The 13,735-nt window shown below is 44.7% G+C and overlaps 1 protein-coding gene across 8 annotated transcripts in view; it reads right to left on the bottom strand.

The window, feature by feature from the left end:
• Positions 1-13,735, bottom strand: part of COBL (cordon-bleu WH2 repeat protein) — a 300,338-nt gene that overhangs the window by 107,170 nt on the left and 179,433 nt on the right. The window lies entirely within an intron of this gene.

Raw genomic sequence — 13,735 nt, 5'->3', positions numbered from 1 at the left:
AACAACACTTGCTTCTTTAGCCACAAGTGTCAGGGAGGAAACGATCCACAAACAAAAGGTAGACGTTAAGCAACTAAAATAGCTCCAGTTTCCTTTCTCTGCACGCGGGCATTAGCTGCCTGGCTGTTTCCACCAAGGAGGATCCTTGTAGCCTGGCCGTTTTCACAAGCTCTGCAGTGGGAGATGCCACAGGTTCCCAGGGATGTTTGCGTCAGACAGGAACTTGGCTTCCTTCGTGCCTCTGAGCACAATGCTGTCCTCATCTTCACCAACTCCAGGATGGGAGGAGACAGCTTGGATGCCAAAGATGATCTCTGCAGCACTTCTATTTTCCCAGCATTTTTAGAAAGGTTGTTTTGTACCATCATAAATGTTGTTTCTGTGTATCCACATTGTAGAATATAAATAAAACCTATACTTGGCTGTTTATTACAAAACGCATTAGTATAAACTCAGTTATTTAGCTCTTTGCTAGTTTTGTTAATTTACTAAAATGGCAGATATGTTTTATATCTGGAACATTTAAAATTTAAATGTCAGGCCAGGCGCGGTGGCTCACACTTGTAATCCCAGCCCTTTGGGAAGCCGAGGTGGGTGGATCCCCTGAGGTGAGGAGTTCAAGACCAGCCTGGCTAACATGACAACACCCTGTCTCTACTGCAAATACAAAAATTAGCAGGGCGTGGAGGCACATGGCTATAATGCCAGTGACTCAGGAGGCTGAGGCAGGAGAATCACTCGAACCCAGGAGGAGGAAGCTGCAGTAAGCTGAGATCGTACCACTGACTGCACTCCAGCCTGGGTGACAGAGCAAGACTCTATCTCAAAAAAAAAGAAAAAAAAAAAATTAAATGGCAAAATTATTTTTGTAAAATGTAGACTCAAAAACAGTTTAGTTAGGCCTGAAAGAAACCTACTTGTTTTATTTGTTGTCCCCATCAAGGCTTTTAAAGTCTTATACTGTATGAGCAGACAGATTTTTGGAAGTTGAGTAAAGCCAAAACAAAAGGAAGCATCTCAAAAAATAGGCAGATAACCGTATCTGAGCAAAACTGATATATTTACAATGCATTTGGCTATGCCTACAGTAATGGTTGGCAGTTCACGCCTTTTAACATGAGTTTGACATGGGTTCTAGACTTCTTGAGTTTATATATATTTGGAGCTGGCTAGCCTGATGAAGTTAACCCCATTTACTAAGTAGTTCCATCAAGAGAACAGAGTTCTACAGAACAAGAGCCTTGTATCCCTTGTCGCTACCTTGCCAGTTTTGCTTAATTTTTTTGACAAGAGGCCATGTGTGGAGATGAACCAATTCTATCATTTTCTGCCAGGATGTTTCAACTGCAGTAGGACTTTCTGCACGAGCAGAACAGGCTGCTGAGAAAGAGTGCCATGAACAGACAGTGCTAAGGAAGCACTCCAGTGAAAAATCCAAGGAGGCTGCCAATGATGGAGCAGGGGTACATTCTTCCTTCAAGAAGATGCATACAACTGTTTTTAAATCTTTGAGTTTTGATTCTCAAGCAGCAAATGCATGACTTCCCTGTCAATGATGAGTAAATGAGTCAAACATTTTCTCCATTCCAGAATCTCTATGTCTAACAAGATCATGCTGAAGTGACTCACTGCAGTGCTATACCATGTGACAGCACCATGCCACCTCCTCACCCACATCATCCCTGGCAGAGGCTGCTGAGCCAGAGTCACCCTGCACCCCCTCTGCCAAGCATTACACAACTCTCTTTGATGGAATCAGCATCAATGCATGATGGCTCCATGCAGAAAAGACATCAGACAGGCCCATATTCTGTTGCTTACTGGCAGTAGTAGCAGCCCCGGGACCTCACTTTCCCCTTGTAAACCTCAGTGTCCTCATTGGTAAAATGAAGGTAACAGAACCCGCCTTATAAGGATATTGTAAAGATGAAGTTATATGAGATGATGTGCATAAAAGTCCTAGCAGAGCACCTGGGATCCAACAAGAACTGAACTGTTGCTGGGTCTCTCTAATTGCTGTTGTGCTTAACTTGGGACATGCTTCATGGGACCGGCTGGCTGAGGACTGGATGATGGTGCCTTTGCTGTCTTCTTGCTGGCCAGTGTACTTCCACATGCAATTTATCGGGCACAATGGTCTTTCATTGATCTAGCAATCTCCAATAGGTTTAGCAATTAAAATGTGACCAGCAGAGATTAATAACCTCTGTCTGCTTGGATTTCTTCCATGACTTGCATGTCACTTACCAAGAAAGAATCTGGAAGTGACACCTTCACCCAGTGTATCTCTGGCCCCCAACTGAAATGAGATGGCCTTTCCAACACTGATGGCTTCTCTGGGATGGGAATTAGACTGGAACCATACAAACTAAAGATGCAAGTGGGAGCTTCCCAGGGGGTTGGCTGCTGCCACTGTCCCAGACCCCTATATCATAATCTACCCAAGAGACAAGCATTCTCTGCGTTTTAGGGACATAAACTGCTCCAATTCAGTGCTGAGAGCCTTTAAAGGGCTGAGCCCTACACACCCTTCAGTTCCTCATGGAAACTGTTCTGCCTGTAGACAGGAACCCCATTTTCCTTTATTATGATCTGAACTTGTTTCCCCTCCAATTTTTTTCTTTTGATAGAGTCTCACTCTATTGCCTAGGCTAGAGTGCAGTGGCGTGATCTCAGCTCATTGCAACCTCTGCCTCCCAAGTTTAGGCAATTCTTGTGCCTCAGCTTCCTGAGTAGCTGGGATTACAGGCATATGCCACCACACCCAGCTAATTTCTTCATATTTTTAGTAGAGACAAGGTTTTGCCATTTGGCCAGGCTGGTCTTGAACTTCTGACCTTAAGTGATCCATCAGCCTCAGCCTCCCAAAGTGCTGGGATTACAGGCGTGAGTCACCGTGCCTGGCCTCTCTCACCAAAATTTGTGTGTTGAAGCCCTAATCCCCAATGTGACTATATTTGGACATGGGGCCTCTAAAGAAGTAACTAAACTAAAATGAGGTCATTAAGGTAGGCTCTAATCCAATATGACTGTACTTATAAGAGGAGGACAGGACACCTGGGATGCACAGGTACCACAAAGGCCCTGCAAGGCCACAGCAGCAAGACAGCTGTCTGCAAGCCAAGGAAGAGCCTCAGGAGCAACCAACCTTGCTGACACCTTGGTCTTGAACTTCCAGCCTCTAGGACTGTGAGAAATAAATTTCTGTTGTTTCAACCACCCAGTCGGTGGCATTTTGGTTTTGGCAGCCCTAGAAAACTTACACACCCTTTCACTTACATGTTAAGGCAATAATTATGATTGCAAAAATTCAAACTATGATCTACTCCTCCAGACTATGTTTTAGACTTGGTCTTCCATTTTACAAACGGTCATGGTGCCGGGCAATTACTCAGCCTCTCTGTGCCCCATCACCTATAAAACGGAGATGACAGTCCCTATCTTGTGGGGATTTCGGAAGGATTAAATAAGATAATATAGGTAAACACTAAATATACTGCCAGGTGGCACTTTCCCCATATATTCATAGTTCTCCTGCCCCAATTTGGCCTGACAGAAATTTTTTTTCTACATTCACCTAAAACAAATGTTTTCAGAACATCCACATACTCGCTCAGGTCCTGTCTTCTGGGGCAACGAGATGTTGCCCTACTGTCTTGGGACAGAAATTAAACAGCTGGATGTAGCGATTGTTTACCTGTGAATCTTTCCATTTTTCAGCTAACATTTTCTAATTTCTGTATCATTTAAGTAAGGGATGGTAACTTCTAGACGCTTCAATTCCAAGAATGTTCTCCTCTGAACGCCTTTTAGTTTTTTTCTCTTAAAATACGGTGTTCAGGCTGAGTGTGGTGGCTCATGCTATAATCCCAGCACTCTGGGAGGCTGAGGTGAACAGATCACTTGAGGTCAGGAGTTCAAGAGCAGCTCTGCCAACACGGCGAAACCCCATCTCTACCAGAAATATAAAAATTAGCCAGGCATGGTGGCGTGCACCTGCAGTCTCAGCTATACAGGCTGAGGCAGGAGAATCGCTTGAACCTGGTAGGTGGAGGTTGCAGTGAGCCAGGACAGTGCTACTGCACACCAGCCTGGGTGACAGAGCGAGACTCTGTCTCAAAAAAAAAAAAAAGTGTTCAGAGACCTACTCACTGAAGGAACAGATGTTGCCAGTACAGAATAGACTGGCACCACCCCACACTCATCCTGATCATCATGCTTCTGTTAGGACAGGCTAGGCCCACTGTACCCCTTTCACAGCCTTCACTGGCTCCTAGCCCCATCAAACTGCCTGAGTGGCTTTCTTGGGTGTGCCATTTTTATCAGGGCACCCTCATTCTCATACTTGAAATTGAAGGGCCTCTGGGGTGAGCCTTGGACTGAGGTACATAGAGGAGCCTGGGTTGGACCTGGACGTGGGGCTCCTCTCGTTCACAGTCCATGGCATGTGTAGCAAGGAAGTGACTGATCTGGACGTCATCAGAGACCCTGAGAGTGTGAGTCACTCACTCCTCCCAAATGTCATCTCCCAGAGGATCTGCCTGGCTTAGGGAACCACTCTGGACCCTAATGCTGCCCTGTCTGTTTGCCCTCCATTCACCAAACCCTGCAGCTGGAGCAGAACATATCCAAGTTGCTGGTTAATTCAAGGTGCTCCCTCTCTTCAGTGTTACCAGAGACCTCCCTCCAGAAAGACAATGGCCCATTCGTCTCACATGAGCCTCCTTAGCTGTCTGACATTGAGGCCATGCTCACCTGCTCATAAATGTCTACTGAGGGTCCACCACACACCAGGCATATGCTTATGGCTGGGGACACCACGGGGAACAAGTCACGGTCCCAAGCTGGGGAGTCAGCCAAGCAGATGGCAAATACAAGCTGTGTGCTCGAGGCTGTGGGACGTGGAGGGCCCTGGATCTGTCTCAACCTCGTTGCCTGTGGTCCTACTTCATATTGGTCTATCACTACCCTCACCAAGGAGTACTACGAGATGAGTGACAACATGGGCGGCTGCTACAAAGACACCGAACTGGAAAGTCACAAACGTGGGCTACACCCAGAGTCCGGTTTCTTGAAAGAGTATATCAAGCCAGCAGGGGGGATGGGGCCACTGATGTGACAGATGCCCAAGTCCTCAGCTTGTTAGGCTGCTGCCCACAACTAAACAGCGGAGCATGATTATGCCTTTGGAAAGAATTCTGGAACCCAGAAGAACAGGGAACAAACCAAGAGTATTTTTCACTCTGCTACAGGGACAGATGCAACTGGGGAGTGTGCAGGTTCCTTGTCCAGGAAGTCACTGGCTGCATTTTGCTTTGGACAAAAAAGTATGAGGTCGGGGAGAGGATGTTGTTGTGGGAACAGAGTGTTCGGTGGCCTTGTGTTCAAGGCAGACTTCTGAATTTCTGAAAGACTAAAGCATTCACAATAGGTCCAAAAAGACACAGGAACAAACACACAAAAGAAGCTGAAAGGTCTGGGGCGTGTGGCTATAAAGGAAACCTCCCTTCCGGCCTGAAGGCTGGGTATGCGAAGGTTGGGGGCGTTTTACTGAAGAGCAGCCCCAGAGAGCAAAGGGGTGATCCGAACAACCTCAGCTCTTTTGGGGGACATAACAATGTGCCACTGAGTTACCAACCGCTGGCAAAACACAAAACAGTAACACCACTCATTGTTCTTGACCTTCACCGGAGGATGCACACTATAACATGAAAGGGAAACACAGCGCTCCCACGGTATTCCACAATATGAAGTTGTGTTATCCAGTTTGCAGTGCAGGAAGTGGGAAAACTTCTGCCACATCTGAAAGAAAGTCTGGGCAGCTGGTTCGTGTATATGATCTGAAGTATCTTAAACTCTAAGATGGGTCCCTGGATACACAGAAACCCCACCTTGATGGCGACACCCTCTTCCTCTCCAAGGTTTTTATTCAACTCATACAAAGTTGCAGAGGGAAAGCGTCCCTGCTCTAAACCCAGATTTACTTCTTTGCTCTTCTTTTGCAGGCATCTCTGACATGTAGCTCAGCCTGGTCTGAGACTCAGTTTCTACAACTCAGGTGACAACAGACATCATAATTAGCAAGGTCACCAGGATGGCTGTGAGGGTTAGATCTAACAAGTCATGAGGAGACATTTTATGCACAGTAAAGTAAGTGGGACATGTGTGTCGGTGTGTGTCTGTGTATTTTAAATAGATATGGTTAAGAGACATTGGAAGACCAAACTGAGTGAAGGGAATTTAAAAAGACAGCCAGATAGCTAAGAGAAAAAAAATCACAGACGCAGAAAAGCACCACAGAGTGCGGAGGGAAGAGAAATGAGAGGGGCGGGGGGAGCAGGTGCTGAAGAACCCTCCCATCTTATCTTCACATTGTGTGTGGCCATTGAACCCATTTACAGAAAACAGAAGCTCGGCCGCTCACTGTGTAATAAGTGGCAATGTCAGCCTCCAGCCCACACGGCTGCTCCTACGGCCTCCCCTTTGCTGCCAGGGCCCTGCGCCCCTCAAGCCCCTCATGGAGGCTCCATTAGACAGTGCTGTGCCATGGATGGAAGATGAACAAGCAGGTTCACTTGGCACTGTGGCAGGTGGGCGGGCGGGCAGGCACCTCCCCGGCCATCCCAGCAGCAGCAGCAGCTCTGGTCTGCCAGGTGGCATGCAAACTGCAAACAGGCCTGCCTGTGCCCTTACTCCTACTTGTGCCCAGACAGACTGTCCCTGCCCCAACTCGCACTGAGGCAGTAAGATCGTTCTCTAACTCTGGCACCTGCACTTTTCATGGCCCATTTACAACTCTTTTTCTTAGTGAGGAGTAAATATTCCAAGTCCTGGCCAAAGTTGGCATCATTTATTCCTTAAACGCTAAGTCAGGTCCTTGAGGAAAGCAATTCCTTTGCTATTTGCACACATTTTGAAATCAGGTTTTTTTCACTGAGAAACTGTGTTAGTCCCTTGAGGCTGCCATAACAAAATACCATAGATTGGGAGGCTTATAAACAACAGATACTGATTTCTCACAGTTCTGGAGGCTGAAGTCCAAGATCATGGTGTGGACAGACTTGTGTCTGGAGGGCCGGCTTCCTGGTTCAGAGGGCACCTTCTTGCTGTGTGCTCACATGGTGGAAGGGGCGGAGGAGCTCTCTGGGCTCTCTTTTACAAGGACATTAATCCCATCACGAGGTTCCACCCTCATGACCTCATCACTCCCCAAACATGATAATGTTTGGAGTTAGGATTCTGACATCTGAGTTTTGGAGGATGCCAACATTTAGAGCACAGCAGAGATGATCCATACATATGTTTGGTAAATAAATCATGTACACATAAAGTAAGTTTATATAAATATTTACTGGTTTAAAGAGCACAGTGTTAGACACTGGAGATGTGTCAGGGAACACAGAATTCCCAGCTTCCTGAGCTGTCTGGCAGGGGCTGAAAGAAACCTGAAACCGGGGAAGGGGACAGAGAGTTACCAGAGGGTGGAGGTGGCCAGCGAGACTTCATGGATGCAGTGACTGCCAAGTGAGGTCTGGTGCAGTGAGGAGGTGAACGGGACGCTAGGGAGAGGCAAGTGAAAGGCTCTGCCAGGTGTGGGGAGAAGCAGGAGAGACGCAGCTGGCACAGTCAACTGTGACGTGAGGCCAGCAGAGGCTTTAAGGCATGACATGACCCCGTTTCTGTTTAGATACCTGTCGCTCTAGCAATGGTGTAAAGAAGATTCTGCAGGGGAGAGGGGCATGAGCAGAAGCAGGGTCTAGTTAGGAAGCCAGTGCACCAGGAAACATCTCAGTGGGGCAAGGGAGTGCTTGAGCCCAGGAGTGCAGGTGGGACCAGAGGGAAGTGGCTGGATTCTGGATACACTTCAAAGGAAAACAGGCAGGATTCCCTGACAGGTGGATGTGGTTGATGTGTGCAAGAAGAGAGGCCATCAAGGTGGGTTTAAGGATTCTGTCCTCATCATCTCATACTCTGGGTGGGCCGAGATGGTCCTCCCCTCCTGAGCTCATGGTAAACTGAAGGACTCTCTCTTGTCTGCTGAGCCTCAGCCGACCTCAGAGTCCTTCCTTCCAAACAAAGTACTCCAGGAGGCCAACTGGCTGAGGAGTGGCCATGAGATACACCCGGCAAAGATCAGAGCCCTCTAATTAGTGTGAAAAGCAATTTTTCAATGTCTCCGGGCATCATTCACTTTATCAGTAACCAATTAACCACCACCACAAGGCATGTGATAAGAAACAGAAGGCAGACTTCACTCCAGGAGAAGGACAGCAGGAAGAAGTCTGCAAAGATGAGTATTGCCATGACCTCAACACCCCAGCTCAGAGAGATGGGAAATATGCACACTCATTTTAATAAGCAAAAAAATATCAGGCCTAAATGGAGACAGGACACTTCAGTCTGGCATCCGCTGGCCAAGTGGTCTGCAGCCCAGCTCTCAGGGCCTTCCCAGTACAGGGACTGCCAGGGCTTGCCTGACCCTGGGTGTCCTCTCTGCGGAACAGGATCAAGAACACACCAGAGTGACTGAGGATGATCAAATGGACACTTCAGTTCTTGATGAAACGTGCCTTTGGGAGTCTGGTCAGCATAGTTTTATCACTTCCTGTAATATGCTAGTTACCAGATCCAGGAAATAGAACTTTAAGTAATAATGCTTTCCATTAAATGTCTAACATACACAGATCATCCTCAGTCTTCATGCAGTGTGAAATACTATCTTTTTATGTATACACTGTGCTGAGATATTAGAGTAATAAATACCAATTCATGCTTTCAAGTGCAAGGCCTTGTGCATAGCAGTTATTCAACAAATATTCACTAATACATAAGCAAATTTTTCATAGAAAAGTTTATTTTGGGTTATACTAATAACTGATCATAACACAGCCTCCATCATCACTTATTTTAATGGCCAGCATCACTAGCAATTTCAGTCCCAATGCAATATCTTGAGATCATGGAGAAACAGACTTGTCAAGTTGGAATTTTATAGCGTTGAACATAATAAATGCAATAATTCAAATACTAGCAAAAAAATAAAGCTGGAATAATTACTTTAAAATATTTTTGAATTACTTGTCAATTACAATAAAAATGGATTTATAGTTTTATCTGCATAAAAGTAAGCATATAACTGTATACTGACTGAATAAATGAATAACTACATATTATACATTTGTGGATAATGAAAGCTAAAATTAAATAACACAGATAAGTAAACTTCCACAAGCTACTTATTTTTAATCACTTAAATGCAATACCAAAAAAGTTTTAAAAACTTGCTCTGTAAAATGCCAAGTATTATACAAAGAAAGATGCCAGAAAGAATAATTTAAAGTATTGTGTCAATCTTTAATAGGTAAACTGAGACCCCTACAAAAGACTGTCTTGACAGTAATTGATTCTTCTTTTTTTTTTTTTTTTTGAGATGGAGTTTCACTCTTTCGCCCAGGCTGGAGTGCAGTGGCACAATCTCAGCTCACTGCAATCTCCGCCTTCTGGTTTCAAGTGATTCTCCTGCCTCAGCCTCCCAAGTAGCTGGGATTACAGGCATCTGCCACCAAGCCCAGCTAATTTTTGTATTTTTAGTAGGGATGGGGTTTCACCACGTTGGCCAGGCTTATCTCAAACTCCTGACCTTGTGATCCACCCACCTTGGCCTCCCAAAGTGCTGGGATTACAGGTGTGAGCCACCATGCCCGGTGATTTTTCTTCTTCTTAAACAGAAGCTATCAGGACTGAAAGGGATGAGCAACTCTCTTCTCCACAATCCTGAGAAGGTATGGAATAGTGAGTAGGGTGTTTATGGTTTGTGGCTGAGAAGGGAAAATACCACCAAAAGAGGAGAGAATGCTGGTATTGTTTAACAGAATGACCCTGCTGCAGGGCCTTGGTGATTTTTTAATTGTACATTTGGTATTTGCAGCAATAGCAAATTTGATTTTTAAATATAATCTGCTACTTGGTTAATACAGAACTCTGGCTGGGGCCATGGACCCTTCACTCCCTCTGCCCAGCCCTCCCTGCTTTAGGCATTCTGGCTACTTCTGTCCCCCACTGCACTGTGGCCAGTTCTCATCTCCCACCTTTATGCAGAGCACACACCTAAGGACACAAGGCACAGAGAAGAGTGATCTCGTCCAAGCTCCCATTTCTAGTGCTGGTCAAGCTGGGATCAGAACCCAGGCAAGTGCCATGAGATCTACGTCTGACCACTACAGCGATCACTGGCCAGTGCTGTTCTTAATGTTCCCATTTTACAGAAGAAACGGAGGACTGGAGATGAGCAGAGGGATGCCCACCCAGGCATCTGTGTAGACAGCCCCTACTCACAATCTTAATCCTGGTCCAAGAGCAGAACAAGTGAGGAAACCATGAGCAAAAAAGAGGAAAACAAACTCTCCTTCAGGATGGGTTGCTAAAGACTTGGTATGTTAGTCTGTGTTGCTCTAAAGAAACACCTGAGACTGGGTAATTTACAAAGCAAAAGTGTTTAATTGGCTCATGGTTCCACAGACTACAGGAAGCACGGCACCTGCATCTGCTCGGCTTCTGGTGAGGCCTCAGGAAGCTTTTACTCATGGTGAAAGGCAAAGGCGGATCAGGCAGGTCACATGGTGAGAGAGGGAGCAGGGTCGGTGGGGCTGCCACACACTTTTAAACAACCAGATCTCAGGTAAACTACCAGAGAGAGAACTCACTCATCCCCATGGGGATGGCACCAAGCCATTCATGAGGGATCCATCTCCATGACCCAAACACCTTCTACCAGGCCCCACTTCCAACTGGGATCACATTTCAACATGAGATTTGGAGGGGACAAACATCCAAACCATATCACTCAGTATAGGAAGGTGGTTCTAACCCAAATGCAAGAGCAGCGAGCAAGAATTCCAGCAGCTGCCTAGGGTCTGGGACAAAGGGAGAGTTCGCCCTCTGTACATGGCACGATGGTGAGAGGACAGTGTGGGCCCCAGATGAAGCAGGAAGAAAATCCTGTGCAGAACAGACAATTCCTCTGTCCTCCCGGATGAGGGTTCCCTGGGTCCCAGTGAGAAGGAGTGAGGACTACTGATGTGTTTTAACACACAACTTTAGGCCTGAGCTAACTTCATGGAAAACTGCATATAATTATTATTCTACAGTATAGATGGACTCATTTTCAGGTAACTTTCCTACTGAAGAATCTCTTAGCAGATCTGTTGCCTTTGAGTAGTCAAAATTCAGAGCCAGCTGCTGAGGGAGGTAGTTTGCTACGGAGGGGTGGTTCTCAAAGTGGGGTTTGCCAGAGTGGCAGCACTTAAGATGCAAATGTTCAGGCCCCATCCAGACCTACTGAATTAGCACTCAGGTGGGGCCCAGAAAAATGTGTTTTAACAAGCCCTTTGGGTGAATTGATGCCTGCTCAAGTCTGAGAAATCTTTGAGAGCATAAGGTGCCTTAATGTGTACAATCAATCATTCTGGTCTGAAGTTTCCACATAATAAAAGCTGCATTCACAGTACTGTGGGAAGAGCCATGGGGTCTGAGGAGAGCATTCGGTCACCTCCAGGCTCTAAAACTTCTGGGAAAACCTCTTCAAAATTAGAAATAATAAACACACATGACCAAATTATGAATGCATAATCAGGTGACTGACAAATACTAACATAATGATCATAATTTTTAGAAAATTTTCAAATGAACTGGAGGATGGCTAAAATTATCCCACCATTAGAACGAAGAAGCAAATACTGAATTTTTTAAACTAGTTGATACAAAATAATATTTTAAAATATACAAATGTAAGCATTCTCGTTTTCTGACAAACTAGTCATGTCTCTGAAAATGAACCTTTTCTTCTTGTTCAGGACACTGGTGTTAGTAACAGTTGCATATAAATCAGGCTTCCCAAACAAACATCTTATCTTTATATGGAAGGAAGTTCATGAAGAAGGAATTGACGTTCTTCCCTAACAACAACGACAATACATTTTTGGGTTCCTTTCCCAGAAATCAGTAAATAACAAAATACCTTTCAGTTTAAAAAAGCATGTTCAGAGCAAATGCTTAAATCTAATCCATATGCCACTCATATGCTTAAAAAGGAAGATGGTTTCCATGAGCCAATTTCTCCACGCATTCTGTGCCAAATAAAACAGATTTCAGCAAAAAGCTTTTACTGCCTCAGAGGAAACTCTGTTCATTCTACAGGGTATAAAGTACTATTTATTTTTCATTCAGAATTCCCAATTCTCTACTTACTGCACATTTTCCCACTCAAGCAGGCTTTATCCACTGTGGGTAAGCACATTAAATGCAGAAAAATACAACATCTTTTCTGGGTGGAAGAAATTTTTAAAATGCTGGTACAGTTCAGCATCTACATTTTATCACATTAAGAAAATATAGTTCTTATTATAAGAAAAAAGCTGACATAATATTGATCCTGGAAGTCATACTTTTTATTACTGCTAAAGAAATACCTATCCGAAGCCAAAGCAAAAAGACATTCCCAGGGGCATGTAGCTGGGAAAGGCCAATGCTATCAATACGGTCTGCATGTTATAAAAACGTTCAGAATCTACATCCAAGCAAATTAATGAGACACACTATAGATAATCAGAAGAAACAGCTTTGTGTTTTCCATTTGCATCATCTTATCATGGATGCGTACAACAAAAAGGTACCATTTGTGCCTAAATTTCTTTTAGGAAAACACAGCTAATATATCATGAAGAACTCAAAATAAGTCAGTCACATTAGAATATATATATATATATAATATATATTATATTTATATAGAATATATGTATTTATTATATAATATATTTTATATTTTATATAGAATATATGTATTTATTTTATATATAAATATATATATATATATATTCTTTGAGACGGAGTTTTGCTCTTGTCGCACAGGCTAGAGTGCAGTGGCGTGATCTCGGCTCGCCGCAACCTCTGCCTCCCGGGTTCAAGCGATTCTCCTGCCTCAGCCTTCTGAGTAGTTGGGACTACAGGTATGCACCACCATGCCCGGCTAATTTTGTATTTTTAGTAGAGACGGGATTTCACCATGTTGGCCATGGTTGGTCTTGAACTCCTGACCTCAGGTGATCCTCCTGCCTCAGCCTCCCAAAGTGCTGGGATTACAGGCGTGAGCTACTGCGCCCAGCCTAGAAAATATTTAAGAGACACAAAAATAAAAATATTTTCTTCGAAAATATGTTGCACTACAGGCTTTTCATATAGGTTTTTAGGGATATGAAGGACTAAGGATGGGAGCAAGATGGTCTCTGAGACCCAGGGATAAAAAACACCCATGAAGGAACAGAGATGGATGACCAGAGGACCGACTTGCAAAAATAGATGGACAGACGGACATACCTGGACAGACTGACAAGCAGGCTGATAAGGAAATTACATGACATGTCAGGACCCTGCTATTTCGTTTCTGCTGCTATAACTTTTAATCAAGATCCAGGGGCCAAGCCTCACATTCAGGAGGCACAGACTTAGTTTTTAGGATATTTTGAGAGCAAATGAGCAAAAAGGGGCCTTGAACCTAAAGACTAGCAGGGTGTGACACTCTCTATGCAACTGGGCTAGGCCACATGACACAAGCGGCAAGAATTAGGAAATAAAGTCCTGCCACAGAATGAATGGACTCTGAATGTGCTTTCTGTAAATGTTAGCATTTGCGGCATGCTGCCTCCACAGGAAGCTGGGATGCAGTCAGTCAGAAACATCT

Source organism: Theropithecus gelada, chromosome 3, assembly GCF_003255815.1.
Source record: "Theropithecus gelada isolate Dixy chromosome 3, Tgel_1.0, whole genome shotgun sequence".
NCBI lineage: Eukaryota > Metazoa > Chordata > Mammalia > Primates > Cercopithecidae > Theropithecus > Theropithecus gelada.
This window is presented reverse-complemented; position numbering and strand designations above follow the sequence as displayed.